The following is a 16,227-nucleotide window of genomic DNA, read 5'->3' on the forward strand; positions in this document are numbered from 1 at the left end:
CTCAGTATTACATATAAGGAACATAAATAAGACTGGTTACTGGGGAATATGCTGTCATAAGGTCTGTTTTACTAATGGAGTAGAGAATGTTTCCTGGAAAGGATGTTTGGTTAGTTTGGTTAGGTGCAAAAAAGGTAAAGGTATACTCACTTTGTATAGAACTGGTGTCTTTTGAAATGTACTAGTTTATGTTCACTTAAAGAAAATGTAAAATATATATATATATATATGTATATTTTTTTTTTGCATATAAATTGATTAATGAAATGAATGCAACTTTATTTTATTGTATGTATTTAAACTAAAGTATTGGGCTAGTGCCAAAATGTAAACACCTACAGGGGTACCACATCCCAAAAGGACACTCCATAGAGAAAATTGTGGACAAATGGGGACTTTACTGTTACTCCATAATCTTCCCAGACAATGAAATAAAGTTAACAAGCTTTAATACATGGACAGATAATAACATAATCAATGTCTATGGAATACAATTTGTTAATTTTATTTACAGAAACAATTGGGTACTGTCCGTGATACTTTTTTTATTTGCACTAACATACAATTTTGAGGAAAAGCTTTCAGGGTATGTCCCCTTCTTCAAAGTCCAAACAGGATTGAGAAGAAAAAAAAAAAAAAAGGCTACAGATAAGATACATCAAGAGCGAGGGGGGGAGGGGAATACTACACTCACACAGAGGGGGTCAAGCTTCAGCTAATAGATACGGTCGCCACCACCAACATGCGACAATCGCACAACCGCGACTAACAGTAATACGTCACGCCCACGGCGTCAGACTCCAGACCTTCTTACCAAACTCGTGACCGAAGGACCGCCAATCTAAAACCGCGGTGTGACGCGCGTAACAAAGCCCCACCCAGCTGCACCCTGTACAGCGATTATCCAGCTAATGGGCTACAATCGGTGCCTGCAGCCTGAATGCGCTTGTTACTGGGTCGGGTTAATTACGCCACTAACCCTTCACACTGCCACCACCGTCTTGAAATGTACAGAGAAGACGGACTCTGTCAGAAATACACTATAATGATTGAAAAGTCACCTGTCCAATATGGTCAATTGGGCAGGGAGTAAACAAACACAGTAGCATCTCTTCAAAAGGCAGGAATTCGTGAATTGCAGGTAAGCGCTTAAAAACAGTTTAACACTTTCAGAAAGAAAGATTTATTACTAAAAGAGTCAAACAAGTGCAATTTTATTTCATTGGCTGGAAAGTTTATGGGGTACCAATAAAGTCCCCATTTGTCCACAATTTTATCTATTTTATTATTAATATTGTTTTTACTTTTATTTATTTTACTTTATTCACTGAAGGCATCGAATCCTACATACGAACATTTATTATCCTGCAACTCACCAGACCTTGTATGAGGTGGCTTCATTATTTTCTTTATTTTCACCTGGAGATCCTACCAGCAATACATTTCCTGTCCTAGGGTGACATTGCTCCCTCAGTGCTGGGACAAGAACATCTAGTTCCCAGGACAAAGCTACCAAACTGTGTCCCTGATGCCCCCCCACCAAGATGTATGAACATTATGTGTCAGAAAATCCCCTTTTCTCCCCCAAAATTCCCTGTCCTCCAAGTACAAATATCCTCCCCCAAACCCCCCCCAGCACGTATCATTCCTTCCCTTCTTCCAGCACCCTCCACCCCAAATCACCCCTCCTAGCACATCCCCCAAAATTTCCCCTCCTAGAACAATTACTCCCGTCACCCCCCCAAATCCCCCCTCTCGGTTCCCCTCTTCCAGTACAAATACTCTCCCCCCCACCTAAATCCCACCACTTAGCATTAATTCTGTCATCTTTTCCCCATCCTAGAACACTCTCACCACCAGAACAAATGTTTCGTATTCTGCTCCCCCTCCATTTCCCTAGGGCAATTCTCTACTCCCTCCAACGCCAGACCTCATGCAGCATGGCAGAAGGCTATGGTATATCTTTCCTCTTGGGCTGCTCCTCAGCTGTCAGAGTTAAGCAAACCTGACCCTACTTTTTTTTTTTTTGACAGGCTGCTAGCAAGGAGAGATGCCACTGCTGCAGGGCTATGGGAATGTGGCTTGAGGACACCACTCGCTCTCAGATCAGGACTTTATAGAGTTTGCTTACCTACACTCACAAAGATTTGGATTGTCACTACCCCCCCCCCCCAAGCTGGCAGGAGTAGTGATGCTGCTGTCACTACTCCTGCCAGCTTGTAGCATCAGGAATTTTCCTTGGCACCCCCAACCTCACGTGGTACCAGTGCCCAGGGCAGCCACCCCTCCTGCCCACCTCTTGTCCCAGCCTTGCCCTCACCGAATGTATCTATGGAAGGAGCAAAATTGTCACATAGGCTGCTTTCCTGACTTGGACTACAATCATCTACAGTTATGTTCAAAATAATAGCAGTCAGACATCACTAACCGGATCAATCACTGTTTTTGGTAGAAATAATATTTCTACATGGCAAATAATTTACTAGCATGTGTAGTAGAGTAATAGAAATCCAACAGACCCAACAGTCATGACATGCATGCTGCTGATTCTGTGTCATTGAATTACTAATTGAAAGGAGCATGTTCAAAATAATAGCAGTGTGGAGCTCTATTAGTGAGGTTAGTGAGGTCATTCATTCTTTGAAAAACAGGTGGCAATTATTGCCCTTATTTAAAGGAAGGAAGGCAGCAAATGTTGTACATGCTGGTTACAGTGCATTTCTCTCTGAAATTCTGAGGAAAAACAGACATTGTTCAGAAGAACAGCGTACCTTGATTAAAAAGTTGATTGGAGAGGGAAAAACATATAAAGAAGTGCAGAAAATGATAGGCTGCTCAGCTAAAATGATTGCAAATGCTTTAAAATGGCAACCAAAACCTGAAAGACGTGCAAGAAAGCGAAAAACTACCATTTGAATGGATAGAAGAATAGCCAAAATGGAAAGGACTCAGCCAACAATCAGCTCCAGGAAGATGAAAGAAGGTGTAAAGTTCCCTGTGAGTACTGTTACAATTAGAAGACGCCTATGTGAAGCCAAGCTATCTGCAAGAAGCCCCCGCAAAGTCCCACTGTTGAAAAAAAGACGTGCTGAAGAGGTTACAATTTGCCAAAGAGCACATTGACTGGCTTAAAGAGAAATGGTGCAACATTTTGTGGACTGATGAAAGTAAGATTGTTCTTTTTGGGTCTAGTGGCCGGAGACAGTTTGTCAGACGACCCCCAAACACTGAATTCAAGCCACAGTACACTGTGAAGACAGGGAAGCATGGTTGCGCAAGCATCATGATATGGGGATGTTTCTCATACTACGGTGTTGGGCCTATTTATCGCATACCAGGGATCATGGATCAGTTTGAATACATCAGAATACTTGAAGAGGTCATGCTGCCTTATGCTGAAGAGGAAATGCCCTTGAAATGGATATTCCAACCAGACAACGACCCCAAACACACCAGTAAACATGCAACATCTTGGTTCCAGACCAACAAGATTGACGTTATGGAGTGGCCAGCCCAATCCCCGGATCTTAATCCAATAGAAAACTTGTGGGGTGACATCAAAAATGCAGTTTCTGAGGCAAAACCAAGAAATAGAGAAGAACTGTGGAATGTAGTCCAATCATCCTGGGCTGGAATACCTGATCACAGGGGCCAGAAGTTGGGTGACTCCATGCAACACAGATGTACAGCAGTTCTCAGAAACAGTGCGACTACAACCAAATATTCATTAAGTGATTCAAAGGAAAGCAAAATCTTCAAACATTTTTCAGTTGATATAGTGAATGTTTGAGTTTGTAAAGAATACAAACACTGCTATTTTTTTGAACAGTCTAATATTCACTTTTCTTCAATTTTTTTAGAGGAACAACACAAATTTGATCTATTTTTCTTCATGTTTTGATTTGGAATAGAATGTGTCGTGTTCCCAATGCATTTGTGTGTATGGAAATAAAAGCTATTAGAAGAATTTTGAGATTTATTCACTTTTTTCAACACACTGCTATTATTTTGAACACAACTGTACCTCTCTCTTTGTCTCAGTTACATAGAGTGAGAAGATCTAAAGTTAACAGAAGAGTACTGGGAAAGCTGATAACATTGCTTGAGATTTCAGTTCAGTACACAGGAAGGTATTGGATTTCTGGCGGAATTAACAGGTATTTGTCACTGCAATCCAAAGACAAACAAACGAAACCAGCGCTCAAATCCTCATGCAGACCAAAGACAATTCTGAATGCCAAACAAAGAGGTGCTGCCCTTCAAAGATCGGGGAATCTGGACACTGGTGAACAAAAGCAGACAAGGGTGCACTCTCATCATGCATTACCGTGGTACACCACGTATTTAATGTGTAGACAAATAGATGTATACTCACAAACCAAAGGAAATGAAAAGCAAATAATGTAGTCCACAAAGACAGTCAGTAATGCTGTGCCCTTGATAGGGATAAGCTGACGCGTTTTAGGAGACGAACCCCCTTCCTCAGAGCTAACACCTCAGAGCCGACTACATTATTTGCTTTAAATTTCCTTTGGTTTGTGAGTATACATCTATTTGTCTACACATTAAATACATGGTGTACCACGGTAATGCATGATGAGAGTGCGCCCTTCTCTGCTTTTGTTCACCAGGTATTTGTCACTACTTATATCGTAGGACTTGTAAACTGCATTATAATATGTTTTTTGTTCTGGGACTCTGGGATTTAGATATACATTAAAAGAGTATAAATAGGAACTTATTTTAAAAAGCTCTGAGCATTACCTTTAAAAATATATATTTTAGAGACACAATTTTTTTCCCTACTATTTTATTGAAAATAAAATCATCAGTCATTATATTCCCAGTTCTGGTGGTGTTTTTTTGGGCTTTTTTATAATAATGCAGTATAAAAAAAGTTTTGTATGAAAAAAAAACACATATTTTCACACATTTTTAAAGAAATTATTTGCCTTGAATTCTGGGTTTACCGGTTTTATTTTTTTTCTGATTTAGAGTGATGTTCCATAAGAGTTTCCATCCTATAATAATACTTTAAAGGGAAACTCCACCTTCATAAAATTAATATTATATAAAAGCCGTTTTGTAATTTAATAATGTATTGTTATTAAAAAGTACCTTTCCATTTTAATCTGAAGTTTCTATAATTTTCCAAATGTTTTAAAAAACCCAGTGCAATAAGACAACCTGGAGGTGTTTTTGTACACTGTTAGTTTATGAAATGCTTACCGAAAATTAATATCCTGCTTTTGTGATTGGCTTGCTGATTTTCCCAGACACCTTCTGCAAAATACATGTACATTTTTAGGCATCCTTTGCAGTAGGAATTTTATTTTTTGGTAAGATACTTCCTAAATGCTTCTTAAGATATGAAGAAACTGCAACTTTCCTTATTGAAAAACTGAAAGTGCACCAGGTGGCTCCTGCCATTCGGGAATAAGTCTAGAAAGGACACGGTGAAACAAACAGCGTGTTCTTCTGAATAGAAAAAGGTATGACTCTTGTACAAAGTTTGTTAAAATATTAGCCATGTACATTGATCACACAGAGGAGATTACTTTTTTCTTAACAAAACTGAAGTTACTCTTTAACCACTTCAATACTGGACACTTTCATCCCCTTCCTGCCCAGGCCAATTTTCAGCTTTCAGCTGTGTCATACTTTGAATGACAATTGCACAGCCATGAAACGCTGTACCCAAACTAAATTTGTACCATTTTTTTTAGACACATAGAGCTTTTGCTTGGTGGGATTTGGTCACAACTGGGGTTTTTATTTTTTGCTTAACAAGCAAAAAAAAAAGGCTCAACATTTTGAAAATAATATAAAATGTAAAATGCAGCGCTAACAAATGAAAGGTACCAATGATACAGATGCATAAACAATATGGTAAAATAAAAATAAATATAAGAATGGAACTGAAGTGCAATAAAGTTCTGTGAAGGTGCTCTCTGCGTCTCCAGTGCATATGATAGAAATGCGCACTAACCAGAAGCGTATTCAAAATACGCGGTGTGTAATTATCCTGAAGATCCCCCTCTCTCTGGTCAGAATATGGACTGGAACTGGAGAAAATGAGGAAGAAGCGCCCTCGTGTGGTGAAGATGGGATCCAGAAAGTCATAGATCCCCTTCCAGGGATGTGTAGATAGGAAATCCTTGATGGTAAAAAACTTTCCCCTCTCTGGAGCTGGTGGATCACATCAGGGCTCATCCAGTATCTAAGATGGCCGCTGGGCCTCCACGTGAAGAAGTGCGTGCGCACAAAACGCATCAGGTGGAGCCCAGGACGTCGTGACGTCACGCCGCCGGTGCCACGTGGAGGCCCAGCGGCCATCTTAGATAATGGATGAGCCCTGATGTGATCCACCAGCTCCAGAGAGGGGAAAGTTTTTTACCATCAAGGATTTCCTATCTACACATCCCTGGAAGGGGATCTATGACTTTCTGGATCCCATCTTCACCACACGAGGGCGCTTCTTCCTCATTTTCTCCAGTTCCAGTCCATATTTTGACCAGAGAGAGGGGGATCTTCAGGATAATTACACACTGCGTATTTTGAATACGCTGCTGGTTAGTGCGCATTTCTATCATATGCACTGGAAACGCAGAGAGCACCTTCACAGAACTTTATTGCACTTCAGTTCCATGTTTATATTTATATTTATTTTTATTTTACCATATTGTTTGTGCATCTGTATCATTGGTACCTTTCATTTGTCAGCGCTGCATTTTACGTTTTATGCTATTTCACAAGGTTTTATATAGTCTCCTTGAATGTCCAGCTGCTTTCTTAGATCGCTCACTGTAACATTTTATTATTACGATTTTGAAAATAATGTTGTTCTTAGTTTTTGTTATAATATTTTGCAAATAAGTAATTTTTTCTCCGTCACTGATATGTGCTGATGAGGCAGCACTGATGGATACGGATAGGCTGCACTGATGGGCACTGATGAGGAGGCACTGATGAAGCTGCACTGATAGGTGGCACTGATGGACACTGATAGGCGACACTGATAGGTGGCACTGATGAGGAGGCACTGATAGGCAGCACTGATGAGCACTGATGGGGCTGCACTGATAATCAGGGCACTGATGATCAGTACCCTGATTCTCAGTATAAATGTCCCCTGTGTGAATTGATGGTTACCGGCTTTCCTCTCCTCCCGCTGTGATAACACATGAGGAACGAACTGTCGATAACCGGCAAGTCTGTTTACAATGTGATCATCTGTAATTGGACACAGCTGATCACATGGTAAAGGACCACTGTGATTGGCCCTTTACCACGATTTGTGATCAGCTGTGTCCGAAGGAGACTGCGATCATAGAGCACCCTGGGTGTGTGCCCCAAGGGGCGTGCGGGGGTGCGGTTCTGGGAAGACATCTATAGACACCCTCCCATAACTGGACAAACGCACTGTAGCCATCTTTTGGTTAAGTTAGAGAACATGCAGTTTACGATATGAAAATGCTTTATTCCTTTAGTAAATCATCCCTATTGTTTTGTGAAAGTCTGCAATAAGAGTATAACCCACCTCTGTATTCCCTCTGTGTCTAGTTAATCTGTAGTGATATTTATAGCCAGTAATTTAACATATGCAACCAGTAATTTAATATATGCAAAAACATATATTCATCGGAAGGTTCAACTGAGGTTTCATTACTAGCTCAGCATTTAACAGACAGCTCTAGGATTAGAAATAATTTCCAAATAATAAAATCCTCTATGATTTATTAAACTTCTGTAGTAAAATACAAATCCAGGAGCAGTCCATAATCCTGGCTCTAATTAAGCTATAAGACAAAGCAGACTGCAAATTTCTTTCTTAGTATTTGTGTTGCATGAACACATTGTGGTTTGTTTAATAAAGGCAAATAGGCCTTTGTCAGGGTAAAAGTCCAGCTCCAGTGCTCCAGAATTAGTAAAGAAGAAATAAATTTGTAGAGGTTTTTTTTCAGCAAGGAGGCACTGAAGTTGTTACTGCAGCAAGAAGGTAAAATCAAATGTGTCCCTTTAATTTTAAGAGTAATAAGGTCATTTTAGATTTAGATTTTATTCTTTTTTTACTATTATTAAGCTTATGTTCGAAAGTTTTATCATAAAATGACCATAAGTCACCACTCACAAAATTGTGACAGTTATGCAATGTAGAATAACATAAGGCACATAGTTAAGTGCACCTATGTTCAGACTATGGACATTTACATATTCTTAAAGCACAGCTTCACCCTCCTCATCCACTTTCCATCCATTTACAACCTCCCCCCCCAGCCCCATTGCACATTTAATTTTTATATTTATTTATTTATCTTAAACACCTCCCTGCACTTCTAGGATTCTCTCCTAAGCTAGATTCACAACCCAGCAGTCTCCTGGGTTACTACTACACTATATTGCAAAAAGTATTGGTCGGCCTGCCTTTACACGCACATGAACTTTGATGGCATCCCAGTCTTAGTCCGTAGGGTTCAATACTGAGTTGGCCCACCCTTTGCAGCTATAACAGCTTCAACTCTTCTGGATGTACCTATTTGCTGCTGTATGTGTTGAATGTACAGGCTTTGATACTCCAGAGCTGTGACAATTCCCTTTGCATACACTATTTGCTGCATAGTATTTTGCCACTGTATTGGCTTGACAAGTATAATTTGTATGTGCAATTTTTTTTACTCAATAAACTAAGTTAAAAAAAACCTACGCTATATTGCCACAAGTATTGGGCTGCCTGCCTTTACACACACATGAACTTTAATGGTATCCCAGTCTTAGTCCATAGGGTTCAATATTGAGTTGGCCCCGCCCTTTGCAGCTATAACAGCTTAAACTCTTCTGGGAAGGCTGTCCACAAGGTTTAGGAGGGTGTCTATGGGAAGGTTTGACCATTCTTCCAGAAGCACATTTGTGTGGTCAGGTGCTGATGTGAGACGAGAAGGCCTGGCTTGCAGTCTCCGCTCTAACTCATCTCAAAGGTGTTCTATTTGGTTGAGATCAGGACTCTGTCCAGGCTAGTCAAGTTCCTCCACCCCAAACTCATCCATGTCTTTATGGACCTTGCTTTGTGCACTGGTGCACAGTAATGTTGGAACAGCAAGGGGTCATCCCCAAACTGTTCCCACAAAGTTGAGAGCATGAAATTGTCCAAAATGTCTTGGTATGCTGACACCTTAATAGTTCTCTTCACTGGAACTAAGGGGCCAAGCCCAACCCCTGAAAAACAACCCCACACCATAATACCCCCTCCACCAAACTTTACACTTGGCACAATGCAGTCAGGCAAGCACCGTTCTTCTGGCAACCGCCAAACTCAGTCACATCCATTGTATTGCCAGACAGAGAAGCGTGATTCATCACTTTCCACAAGTCTCCACTTCTCTAAAGTCCAGTGGCGGTGTGCTTTACACTACTGCATCTGACGCTTTGCATTGCACTTGGTGATATAAGGCTTGAGTGCAGCTGCTCGGCCACAGAAACCCATTCCATGAAGCTCTCTACACATGTTTGTTGTGCTAATCTGAAGGCCGCACTATGTTTGGAGGTCTTTAGCTATTGACTCTGCAGACAGTTGGTGACTTCTGCGCACTGTGCACTTCAACATGCACTGATCCCACGCTATCATTTTACGTGGCCTACCACTTGGTGGCTGAGTTGCTGTTGTTCCCAGTTGCTTCCACTTTGCTATGATACCATTAACAGTTGATTTTGGAATGTTTAGTAGCAAGAAAATCTCACAGTTGGACTTATTGCACAGGTGGCAACCTATCATGGTACCATGGTTGAATTCACTGAGCTCCTGAGAGCGACCCATTCTTTCACAAATGTTTGTAGAAGCAGTCTGCATGCCTAGGTGCTTGATTTTATACACCTGTGGCCATGGAGATGATTGGATCACCTGAATCCAATGATTTAGAGGAGTGTCCCAATACTATACTTTTGGCAATATAGTGTAAGTTGCTACACTGGTATCTGGATGTTGGTGAATGCTGCTGTCTCGTCTTATGTAATTGATCTTATTTGAACTTTAGCTCAGTTTTTTTGTTTTTAATGTAATCTGCATGCCCAGCAGCACATTGCCAATATTCCCAGTCCCGTTTATGTCCGTCCATTTGAGTGGATGCCAGTCACAGGTGAAGAATTTGAAATCTTTCTTGTCCTTACCTTAAATATGAGACTCACAAAAGAAAATGAACTTCATTCCTATTAATCCACACACCCAATTCACTATATGCCATTGTATTTGTTAGTTATGACCAGGACAAGCTATACAATGATTATGAGATTCCTGAACTTCATTGACATTTCCCTATGTCTTCCACAAAGTCACCCTGAATATGATAGGCTTTCACAATTAGGCTACATATGATTTTTTCCCCAAAACATTCTCAGATTTATACTTCCAACAAACATTTCTGAGATGATGATTCCCCCATACATTTTACAAGCAGACTGGGCATCAAACAACATTTCCCCAGTAAACATGCCAGATATGGGGTGAAGTTATTTAAACTTTGTACATTAATTACATGACCTCTATGGTTGCCCTTTACACCTGCTTCGCTGGTGGTTCTTAGGTTTGTGGGGGTCACTGCACCACTTGCTGATGCATGCAGTTTTAAAATATCTCCAACAAGAATCACAGCATTTGTTTGCCCTTTTCATTCTACTCCTGATGAAGCAATAAGCAAAACATTTCCACTGAGATCATACCACCAACCAAATAACCAGAAGTAGATTGTTATTAGTCCTAGATATATGAACTTGAATTGAAAAATATGTGATGATGATGTATAAATGAAATGGCACTTTATTTTCTTGAAGGGCGTGGTTATAATTATCAATGGCCACTGTATTTCATAGTTTTTAACATGGAGCTTCTCAAATTTTGAACATGTGATTGTTTTAATATATGTACAAATAAAGAGATTTTATTATGAAATTCTCTGTGTGTAGTTTGCTGAGAAGTTATACCTTAAAAGTCCCATAATATGGTCTGTTTTTGTTTCTCTATTTTGGGATGTGTTGTGAATTCTTATCCTCTGATCCAGCCCGATTTTTTGAGTGTTATGGATGGCAGAGGAAAAATAGTGTGGGATCTTTTGTTAGACTTGTTGCATCAGGGATACCACTTCTAGGTGGACAATTTCTATACTAGCCTGCCACTTTCTTACACCTTCATTTGCGGCAAACTGGACACCACAAAGACCACAAAGACTGGCCACCACTGAAAGGATCAATTCCTGTCTGTAGCCCAAACTGTCCTTGAATATTTTCTGCACCAGGCCTGGGAGAAATAAAGCTCCAGACACCGAAGTGTGCAAGCTAAATCTCTAAAGGTTTACTGCATGACAAGAGCTATTATACAGAACTCAGTGGGTATTGCTTACTATTAGGATGACCAATGAAACATTCCAGTCTTATCAGTATAGTTATGTGAAGAACAGAATCCGCAGATAGCTGAGGGATACCTTATAAGGTAGTTCCGTTTACTGAGAATAGAAACTATTACAAAGAAAATGAGAGAGAAGTTACAAGCGAAATTCAAAATCGAAACTAACTGTTTACACATCTAGAAATGGAGGCATTATACAAAATGGATGTCAGTTAATAAGACATATTTCCTTACAGTTCCTCTCTTTTGTCACATAGTGACAACACATCAAATTTCACAGTTATTGTTTCCAATATGCATCCGGGTTCTTTAACCATTTCCATACCGGGCACTTTTACCCCTTCCTGCCCTGGACATTTTTGGTGAAAATAACCCAAATTAGAGTGTATTTTTTAGTTTGTAGGAAAGTTATAGAGTTCACAAACTATGGTATAGATCTGAATATTGATCAATCCTGAAGTACTGACAGCCAATCTAATTTCTTGAGGTCCAAGAATGTCAGAACAGTACAGATATCCCCCAAATGACCCCTTTTTGCAGAGTAGACAGTCCGACGTACTTCATAAGAGGCATGGCGAGTTTTTTGAAGTTGTATTTTTTTTGTCATAATTTTTCGGAAAATGAAAAAATTAAAAAAATTATTTTCACTATTTTGTTTTTACATACTGTCACCAGTGCAGTACAGCATCATCATATAACTGGCATGGCGGTGATCAGGGACACTGACTGGTGACAGTATGAAAAAAATATATATATATATTTTCTTAAAAAAAAAATTTTAATTTCTTTATTATTTTTTATTACTTTTTTTTCTTTTTTTCAGATTTTTTTTTTCATATTTCACTATGTCCAAAGTAGTACAATGTTACCATAGTAACATTGTACTACTTTGGGGAAGTGATCAGTATTTTTTTTTTTTTTTTACACAATTTGCTTATAGCAAAGAATTACTTTGCTATAAGCAAGCATTTACCTGAATGACATCGATTCATTCAGGTTTTTTTTTTTTTTTTTGTGCTTAGCTGTGATTTGGCCACAGCTAATCACATGACATGTGCATGTGATCGCTGTGACCATTCACAGCTAGACAATAGTATAGAATGGATGGCATGAATGAAGCCATTCATTGTATACAACTGTCATGTGACCTGCTGTGATTGGTCAAAGCAGCTCACATGGTACCGGCAACGGGGGCCAGTACTCAGATCTGTCATCTGTGTACCTCGGACACAGCCGGTGACAGATCGTGCCGCTGCGCGGCTCTGCAAGCACGAAAACTGCGCATGTGCGGGAGGACGCCATATGGCGTCCACCCAGAAATCTACAGCCTTTTCCCGGCCTCCAAATGGCTATTGGCCAGGCAGCTATTGGTTAACAACTTGTTACAAATGCACATGCAAAGTTTAGCAACAACATAGAATATAAATATTATTTTAAAAAAATGACAAAGTTAGGATGCCTACTTTCTTAAACCATCCAAAAAATCTCCAAAACTTCCCAACCCTTTAAAATCGTTCCAGCCATCTTTGGCTATGAATCGAGCTCGATCTTGTAAAGCATTTACCTGAGCTCTATGATTCTGAATGACTTCAATGTAATCTGGAATCTCAGCAGATGTGTTATATATCCATGTACAACACTCATAGTCAGTAATAGACTCACACCCGGTCAATGCTGCACCCATTTGTTCTATTTTCATATCATTCATGAGCACCTGTTTCCTCAATACAACATTCAAATAATTTTTTCATCTATTCTTAGTGATATTTACTTGTATAAAGTTACCATCCTCAGTTACTTTCCCATTGGCATTAAGTTTAGACTTTAAATTTAGACTTACTACAAAATCCTTTTCTTTATTTGATTTGTTACCTAAATGAAAACACCATTCAGGTTCCATAATAACTCCCAACACTTCAAATTTAGGTCTTGTAGTAACATTTGTAAGGATAATATTCAGATAAACAATAAACATTGATGTCACCTTTTTTGGTGCAGCATACAAATGAATATTCATTATTTCAGGGTGGAGCATATTGCAAACCCAACAATTCTTGATTCCGGAGAGCTTGACATACCTGTACTTAAATTTCAACAGTGACATATTTTCAGTCAATGATCTTTTCTGCTCTTTTTTATTAGTTCAGTGTCATTCACAGTCTTACTGTTGTGGTGACAGATTGGTGGCCATTCTTCTGAATTATAGTAGCAGTGGCTAGCCCAGTAAGCCACTGAAAAAGTTTTCACTGAGAGAAAGTTCTTCCAGGCCATCTCTGGATGAAGCAACATCCCGAAGATTGGAGGGCGTTGATAGGTCTGTCTCTTTTTCTTGTTCCATATTTTGCTTCTGGTTATTTGGTGGTTGCAGGATCCTCTTTACTCTATAAGCATGTATCCAGACTTTGGAATCAGCAGTCAAAACTGCAGTTCTAATCACAGCCGTCACGATGGTGGGTTCCCCATATGGCGGATCTACGGTCTTGTGTCTGTGAAGTTCTTTAACCACTATCCGATCTCCTGGCTTGTATCATCTGTGGGAAAAAAGGAAACAAGAGAGAGACATCACCGTATACAGCATTCAACACCCTAATCAATTCCTGGACATTTCTTTCCTGGATTAATTCTAAATCACCTGGTATAACTACCAAAGGACCTCTTGTCCAGAGGTTAGGGATTGGCCTGCCCATAAAAATTCCAAAAGGAGAAAAATTGGTGACTTTATTAGGTGTCTTCCTCATTTTTGCCAGGACAGCTGGCAGGCACAATTCCCATCCCTTAAATGTCCCACCTGTTGCCTTCCTTAGTTTTCTTTTTTGGAGGTTCCTATTTGCCCGTTATACCTGAGCAGGACTCTGTGGATGGTAGGGTATATGTAACTTCCAGTCAATGCTCATCAGTTTGGCTATCTCTAGCGTAACCTTTGAGGTAGATGCTGGTCCTATGTCTAAGTCTATACTTACCAGACATCCCCATAAAGGGATGACTTCCTTTGCAAAAAATATTTTCTTTATTTCATCTCTCACTATCTGCCAACCCCGATGTCCTATGCCATGGAACTGTGCACTGTGACGTGGGAGTCCTGTTATACCTCCTTTTGACATTAGACCATTTGCGCTGTCGTGTGCTGCGTAGTAAAATTTTTAAGGACATGCAGTACATGATGAGTAGTATAAAGGATGGTTTTATGTCCCAGAGTCACACTCATTGAGTCCTCCACCACCATGGCACAGATGGCCAGGGCTCTCAGAGATGCCCTGTACTGGACTTGGAACTACTTTTGAAAAATAGGCTACTGGCCTCATGTGTCCTCCATGATCCTGAGCGACCACGGTTTTACAATTGTTACAAGCATACACAGGAAAATCAACATTGTAATTCACAAAACCCAGATCAGGAGAGGAAACTAGTGAGGACCTCAAGGTTTGATAGGCATTGGTGGATTCTTGGTCCCACTTAATGAGGTCTGAAGCCTCAGTCTTATTGTACTGCTTGAGTATGTTGTCATAATGGGAGCAGTCAGGTATCCATTGGTGACACTAGTTGACCATACCAAGGAAGGCAAGCAATTCCTTTTTAGCTTTCAGGTGGGGCAGACCTGTAATGGCTTGGATCCTAGACTGGCTCACCATTTTGGTGCCTTGTGACAGAGTGAAACCCAAGCAATCCACTGAAATTTGACAACATTGTACCTTATGCCTTGCCACCTTGTGTCCCTTTGCACCCAAAAAATTTAACAGAGATATACTGTCCTGCCTACAAGCCTTCCTGTTGGATGATCAAAGTAATAAGTCATCCACGTACTGTAGCAACGTGGAACCATGGCAGGGTGCCCAACCCTTCAAGGATTCTTGGAGGGCCAAGGAATATACAGCCAGAGAATGCACGTAGCCCTAGGGAAATCTGGCCGAGGTTAACTGTTTGTTGGCCAGAGTAAAACTTAACAGTAGTTGTGTCTCTTCATCAACTTGGATGGAATAAAAAAAAAAGCATTGCTTAAATCGATCACAGTATAACACTGTGTATCGTGTAGAATGGATGTAATCAATGAGGGCACATCTGGGACAATGGGTGCTAATCTCCTTTTCGCCTATTTCTGTTGCTACATCTTTCACTAGGATTATAACTATTTTGTAACCCCTGAAACTGTGTTTTGTTGGTAGATTTGGGGACCTCAAAACATCCAGTGGCGTCTTTCTCCATCACTTCTTTTTTCAAATGTACCTGCATCCATCTCTGTCCAGTTTGAAATAAGCTGTCTTATTAGCAACAAAATCTCAGGTCTGTATCCTGCAATCAAGGTTTGGATATATATAGTGCCCATTTCTGCATTAACCATATCCATCCCAGCTTCTTCCTTCCAAACTTTTCAAAATCTTTTCACATACTCTGACACTGTCTCTTTTGCTCCTTGCTTACAAGCAGCAGCAGTTGCTAACGATTTGCTACTCTTCCATATTCTCTCCATCTTGGCTGTCACCTCCTCCCACAACTTTTTCTGAGTGTCTTCTTTAAGCCATATATGAGTGGCTGTCGGGGTTCCAGGATCAACTAGAACACGTATTGTAGGCACCTTTGTCCAGTCAAACCCTGAGTCCATGTCCTATCACAAAATCCCATCAATTATTAATTTAATGTCCTGTTGTGAGCACTGTCTGCCTCGTGTGGCTCTCTTTAAATAATTTATGCAGGCAGTTGGATTCTTTCTGGGGTCTGGATTATTCTTTGTGATGCTTTTCATACCCGCGGACCACTCGACAATATTTTCTATGAAAGGAAACCACATAATAATCATCCCATAACAATACCATTATCACATATTTCTTACAAGCTAACCT

This window comes from Staurois parvus, unplaced genomic scaffold (assembly GCF_062004578.1).
Source record: "Staurois parvus isolate SC_StPar_1 unplaced genomic scaffold, SC_StPar_1.0 ptg000708l, whole genome shotgun sequence".
Lineage (NCBI taxonomy): Eukaryota > Metazoa > Chordata > Amphibia > Anura > Ranidae > Staurois > Staurois parvus.